Source organism: Macrobrachium rosenbergii, chromosome 3, assembly GCF_040412425.1.
Source record: "Macrobrachium rosenbergii isolate ZJJX-2024 chromosome 3, ASM4041242v1, whole genome shotgun sequence".
In the NCBI taxonomy this organism is placed as follows: Eukaryota; Metazoa; Arthropoda; class Malacostraca; order Decapoda; family Palaemonidae; genus Macrobrachium; species Macrobrachium rosenbergii.
In genome coordinates this window covers 55,524,624-55,532,229 of record NC_089743.1, presented here as the reverse complement: position 1 = coordinate 55,532,229, position 7,606 = coordinate 55,524,624, and positions in this window count along the sequence as shown.

The window sequence follows — 7,606 nt, the reverse complement described above, 5'->3', positions numbered from 1 at the left end:
GTCCCTTTGTGCATACTCTCTCCTCATTAGTTCAGTTTTCTTAGACTTATTTTGACCCCTAACTCTCTTGATATATTACCCATTCTATGAGACAAGTTTTGTAAATCTTCTGGTGTTTTGATGATTTCAGTCGTTGCTCCAATCTAAACCTTCTCTTCCAATACCATTTTAGTTTTCTGTAAAAGAAAACTATGAGATGGCTATTTGTCTGTCCGTCCGCACTTTTTCTGTCCGCCCTCAGATCTTAAAAATACTGAGGATATAAGGGCTGCAAATTGGTATGTTGATCATCCACCCTCCAGTCATGAAACATACCAAATTGCAGTCCTCTAGCCTCAGTAGTTTTGATTTTATTTAAGGTTAGAGTTAGCCATGATCATGCGCCTGCCACCACCGGGCCGTGGCCGAAAGTTTCATGTGCCGCAGCTGAGAGTTTCATGGGCCGTGGCTGAGAGTTTCATACAGCATTATATGCTGTGCAGAAAACTCGATTGTGCCGAAGAACGTCGGCGCATTGTTTACTTGTTTGCATTGCAAGTTCTAGGAGAAGAGGAAAGGCAAAATAACTTTCCTTCTAGCACCCTCCTATTTACTGCAACTTCACTTAAGAAGACCCCATCAACGTTTGCTCTGCCATTGCTTCGTTCGTGGATAATTTCAGTTAGCTTTACAAATTCAGCTAGAATGCCATAGTGAAGCGAGGTCGTCCATAATCAACTAAAGCAAAGAGAAAGATTTTTTAAATAACATGTACAGCTGTGCAATATGTTTCAGCACAAGTACCTAATATGAGCAACTCATGCTTTTCTAAAACCAGGTTATTCAACTCTAAGCTTTTTATTATTTTCTTTCGCCAGCTTACTGAGAGGAAGCATACCTCTGTCAATACCATACTCTACCAAGGCATTTTTCTCTGGTATTGTGCCTTTGCTGTGATTTCCAGTTCTCAAGCATTAGGCTTTGTTTCCTCATTCTATATTCTGAAAAAACAGTATAGTCATATATAAATATATATATATATATATATATATATATATATATATATATATATATATATATATATATATATATATATATATATATATATACAATTGCCTTTCGCTCCGTCTTTTAAACTACTTTGCATCAAGAAACACTTCCTTGAACAACCAAACTACTTCCACACCATTACATATTGCTTAACTGTCTATCTCTCTCTCTCTCTCTCTCTCTCTCTCTCTCTCTCTCTCTCTCTCTCTCTCTCTCTCTCTCTGTCATCGTCTTTGACTATTCTGTTCTCTATCAGTTAGCAGCTAAACTCTTAACAGTAAGTCCGACAACACCCTTTCCTTTTTTATTTTTTATTTATTTATTTATTTTTTTTTTATTTATCTGTTATTTCACTGAAGTATGTATAGTTTTAATTTACGTTTAGCTTAAAATCGCTTTGTAGTTATTATAGTTTTTTTAGCTTAACGACTGTTATTACGAAACTAAATTTCTTATAATGATTAGCTTATGTTAACATACTTATTAAATATTATAAAAATTAATTTTATTTATAGCCCTGATGATGGGAAAGGATTCCAGAAACGTTGGTGTAAACAAAAAGAAGTGATTTCTGGTCTTCTCGCTCTCCTGTCTATTATTAAGCATAAGCTCACCACGAGTGAAAATCTTACAAGTTTTATATATATACACACACACACACACACACACACACACACACACACACACACACACATATATATATATATATATATATATATATATATATATATATATATATATATATATATATATATAGAAGCAGGCACAAAAAGTTTTTATTCTAGTTCTCAGCAATTTGCGACGAGGCTGGAAGCCTCTTGGCCTTCACCGACCTGGTTGCCACTACTACAGTAGTCAAACTATAAGGTGCCCATTTCACTGCTTAGCTCAAGAGCGGTAACAGGATTTTTTAACAGAGTATACCCATCCACCCTTAGCGTGGTAAGGCTTATGTGCATGCATTTCTGTGTGTGAGGTTTGTTAGTGGCTAAAATTATTTTTGGTAAAGAAGATGCATCATTGATTAATACTCTTAGGTGTTAATTACAGTAACAGTACATCCTTGACTCATAGCTACATTAACAAACGAACATGTTTTATGGTCAAATAATGTTACTTTCAATATAACCGAAGAGGGTTATATTTTTGGTCGTACTGAAAAGAAAAAATTAATCTTGTATTTTAGAAGTTGAATAAAAAATATTTGAAATTTGTTTAACTGCCGTTATAATAAAATTCCATGCACGCGCACCTCAAAAAATAGCCGAAATAATGAATTTTGTTGGAATGAAATGTAAACAGCATTTTGTTCTGACATGGAAAGTTTAATATAATTTGTTATGATTTTATCGTCATACTGTGCTGCTTTAGAGTTCTGTGTAAAAAGTTTCCTTATTATATACAACATTGCGTTCTTTTTTAAAATTTGGTGAGTATGGATGAAAGTGCGGAGGGGGTTGAAATCGTTTACTTGTAGTGACGGAGGACGTTTTCTTATTTTAGTGCTTGGAGGGAGTTGAAAATATTTTCTTGCTTTAAGCCACTCTAGAGAAATTCCTTTATGCACACTATTTGTTTTTATTTGGTTTGCGGTTTTACTGAAATGATGATTATCTGTGTTGTACAGTCACTTGAATTACTGAGAAGTGTTGTCGGGTCTTGCAATGGTAAACCGTTTGATTTGTCTCTTTTAGAAGACTCGATTTATTCCCCTTTAGTTTTATCTGTCAAACCTACCGTCTTTAAACTCAGTCAAAGAACTGACTAGCATTTTAAGAGGTTGCCTTATTTTGTATGTACAACTTTTTTTGCGATGCATTTAAGGTAGATGCTTTCTTTGCACCCCTCCGACCAGTTCCTAAGAAGAGTAACCTCTCTGTATTTACCGTTGCCCGTAATAGCCATTTTAAGACTTGCATTAATGAACGCAGTTCTCCCTGATTCAAACGCTATGACGTATGCCACGAGAGAATGTTATTTACATGATTAAATATGTAAGCTACTATTAAATGTATAAATAACTTTTCAGGAATAGTTTACAAAAAGTGCAGTTGTTTTAGTCGTCTGTCGAACTCTTGTGATTTCATCTCGTTTCTCTATTCCTTTCTTAACCATTGTCCCTTCTTTTTCCACTTGGGAATGGTTGACATTTCATCCTCCTCCATCATTTTGGCATCAATAAATACCAATTTTTCGATTCGAGATGTTTATGAAGGCCTACGAGATTACATTGATTTTAATTAAACAGTCTGTTTGAGGTCACTAATTTTAGACTTCAGGAGTTTATTAATGTTGGGATTTTGGTGAAGGAGCCTTCATATTAAATACAGCAAACATGATAACGAGTGGCGTTTGCGAAATACAGAATATAATTTTAGACATTTTTAAGGTTTCATACTGGTTTTCAGTTTTTGCAAAAGAATTTTCCCAATTCTAAGTTACGTTTTATCATTTGATTTTATGATTATTATAGCTAGTCTTATCTTCCTTTCTTCTTATCCGAACATTGTGCAAACTTGTGTTCAGAATTATGCGAAGTCTTATTATAATAAAGGTAAAATGTTTTATAATGATTATTTCTGGATGATGGTTAAAGGTGATACACGTAGCATCACTTCTGAATTATCGTTGTTGACCAATAACTTTGTGACTGTTCAAAAATCAAAACTTTCCACTAGATTTGGTTTGTTTTTACAGCCCGTGCTTCGTCTTTAACCAGAACAGAAATACATACACTACGCACTAATATATATATATATATATATATATATATATATATATATATATATATATATATATATATATATATATATATATATAAACATATATATGTATATACACATATATAAATGCAAACTTATTGTTATTGTAGGGGTTGGTTACTGTTTCTTTCCATCCACCGCCAAGCTCCAGAATTCTGTCGCATCTTCTGTTTTCCATTGTCGTCGCTTTCTCCGTCAGCTCATGAAATTCTGTCCCTTTGTTTTTCTTCTGTGCTCTGGAGCCATTCTCTTTGTACTTCTCTTAGGAGAAAATATAGTTAACTAAAGGATTTTGCTCAACCTGATTGGTTGTTGATTAGACATCATTACCTGTAAACAGATAAACAGATTATAAATGTCTCCCTGTTCAGGAATAATTGGATTATGAGTTTTAGGGTTTTTTGTTAAATAGCATCTATCACTGAGGTAATTAATTAGGGTAATGATAAAGCTGTGATTAATCACCGATATGAATGAATGGACGTTCGATGAAATCATTAATTCCCTTTAATTACAGAACAGTAATTACATCCGGTGACACAATTGGCGGAATGACATCTGAAATAGGGAGTTTTATTCATTTGACATTAGTATGTAAAATAGTTGTCTCTATTTTCTATCTTTGTAAAATTTAAGTTTGTTTGCACATTATTGCCCGTTATTAATCACTGCGTCCGTCCGTCTGTCCTTCCTCAATTTTGTTTTTAGCAGATAACTTTGCGTCCACTCATACTGTTGTGTTCAGACTTGCTATGTGGTTTCAGAACCAGGGCGGACACGTTTTGACTTTATTCCTTGGTCATTTTGTCAATTTCTAGCTGTTAAAGTTCTGTTTGGGTATTTACTTTTCGGATTAGGGCTGCAGCCTGACCTGTAATAATAATGATAAAACCAAAATTTTATTATGCAAAGATATAGAAGCGGTCCCAAAAACCAAGTATTTAATTTTCTAGTTTCATCTGTTTATCATTCTCATTTTTATGAAATAATGATTTTTCATCCGTCCATAAAGTAATTCAATTCATTTAATTCTGTTGGAAAAATATTTTATTCATATTTCATTCCATCATGTAAAATTCGCGTAAACAATTTAACTTCTATTGCACCAGAATTCCATCTGTCAAAAAAGTAAAGGTATGGGAGGAGTGGGATTTGCTGGAATGGAATGTAAACAATATTTCGTTCCGAAACAGGAACTGTAATACAATTTACTGTGTTGTCTGCCGTTATATTTAGTCTTTTTTTAAGCCTTGAATAAAACGATCCGAATATTCTATACAAATGCCTTTGCCAATTTGCATTTAGTAGACATTGTAAAACAATATATATATATATATATATATATATATATATATATATATATATATATATATATATATATATATATATATATATATATATATATAGAAAAGTTGAGACCTTATAAGAAGAGACCGTAATACGACAAGGAAGACGAAAGGATGGTGATTCCTAATTTCATTTATTATCTTTGTTACACCATAAAGATGCTGAAAATGCAAGCACAATGAGCATCATGAATCAGCCATAAAGCAGCCCTTACTTTACGTCATAGAGAATTTTCCAGTATCATGAGGTTTGCTAATAATTGTAATGCTCTTATTTCACGTGATGACTTTAAAATCTGACACAAACCGCTAATGAAGCCCGCCTATCCTTGAATCTCTTAAGTATCAAACAAACATTCTATCATTGATGAGTGAGTCTTCTCCGTTGTTGGAATGTATCTCTTGGTCATTCTGTGCAAGTTTTAAGGCGGAAGGGAGGGTCCACACTTATCATGAACTCTTGTTGGTAACCTGGTTGCAAACATATCACAAAGAGGTTGAAAACAAGTGTGTGACCATGAGTCGAAAAAGAATATGACAAATGTTGGGTGATTATATGAAGCAACAGTTTTGGACCACAAATAAGTCGTTTGCATGGAGTTACCGTTGCTGCAAGGACTGTAGTTCTGTAGAGTACGAGATAAGAGCAACCAGAAATTGATTATAGTTTTTATATCACATTTTATGTTCCGGGTTCATGCATCTTGTATGCATAATGTTTCATTTGAGAATACAATTTTCTAAATGTTTCGCATGATCTCTTATAAGGGGTGGCTGTTCTCTCATATTACCTCTATTTATTTCATACCATTTGTTAATTTTGATTTTCCCGTGCTACGTAAGGGAAAGAGGGACCTTAAATCCCATTTGTCCCTTCTGACCGGCCGTCCGTTACAAAAGATTTAGCCTGTGGACGCTGGTTATGATCTTATATTTCTATTTTAAGCTTGTTTTTTAACAAGAAAAATTTGTTTCTGTTACGTAGACTTTTTATTCACTTAACTTTTTGCTTAATTGCTGGATTTGTTTTATTACTGATGATGATGCTATGGGATAACTAAAACAGTGAATTACCTCCTTGTTGTCTATATATATATATATATATATATATATATATATATATATATATATATATATATAATATATGTATATACATATGTACAATGAAGGCAGGAGAAGCACACCAACAGGTCAAGAAAGTCATATTTATTCAGTTGCAACATTTCGAAGCCATCCAGCAGGCATCATTTTCAAGCTACAAAGTATAATGTGTAATTAGTACAATAAAATTAAGTAACAAATATTAAAATACACAATATAAGTTACAGTAAAACAAACACACCTAAAAATATGAATAAGGACCAACCGTTGAGTGTGGAGGCAGAGGAAGGACTGACCAAAAACATACAGTTTCGTGAGAGATACAGAGGTGCAGACCAGGATTAATAGAGTACAGGGTTATTCCGCTTCTGACCAAAATAAGGACAATTTCGCGCATGACGTCGTCTGGCTGCATCTGGCTGAGGTTCAGGTAGAGGAAAGTCATCTGTCAGTATTTGACCTCACCAGAGTGAAGAACACGGAAACTCTCTTAACCCGGATTAAGGCGCACTTCACCTAGTCAGTCCCAGGATTAATTTGGCCAGGATTAGTATATAGCACAAAATTAAACAGAATTTTCTTATCCTTTTTTACGTTGAATGATGTGGGTTGCTGATGATAGTTAAGACTGTCATTAAAGCATATATATCTCTCTGTGTGGATGTATGTATATATGTACATATATTAACCAAAGAATGTAAGGAACCATAAAAGAAACAAAGACACGCCTAGTCTGGATTTACACTGTTAGGCCTACTGCATTACCCAAATAGCAATAAAAAGACATATGGAGGATTATATCAATCCTTTAATTCAGGATTATATCAGTACTTTAATTCAGCAGTACCTGGAGATTGATGGGGACCTCTCTCACCTAAGGTTGTGAAAGAGAGAGAGACAATGCGTATGGGCAAACAGTTACCATAGTGACCCTTCATTTCTTTGTTTTCCTGGTTTTCTTCTACGGTGCATACCAGTGACGTCACAAATATGCACAGAAACACCGAGACGGTCTACCCTGCACTCTATTAATCCTGGTGTAGACGTGGCATGGGTGTTCAGTGAGGGGACCAGTTTTTTAATAAACAACCATTCAATAATTGTTAAAACCTTATGATTGGAGGCTCTGCCCAAAACCTTAAAGCCTTTTGTATTGACTGGAATATTTGCATTTATCGGCATGATCCCTTATGTTGGTAAATTCGGGATTAGAAAGTTTAGTGCCAGTTCTATAGCTGACAGCTCTATGACTGGCGATTCGGACCTTAAGTAACCTATGTGTCGATCTAATATAGGTTCCTCGATTACAACGAGGACAAGTAAACTTATAAATAACAAACGAGGTCATTAATGGATCCAAACGGTCTT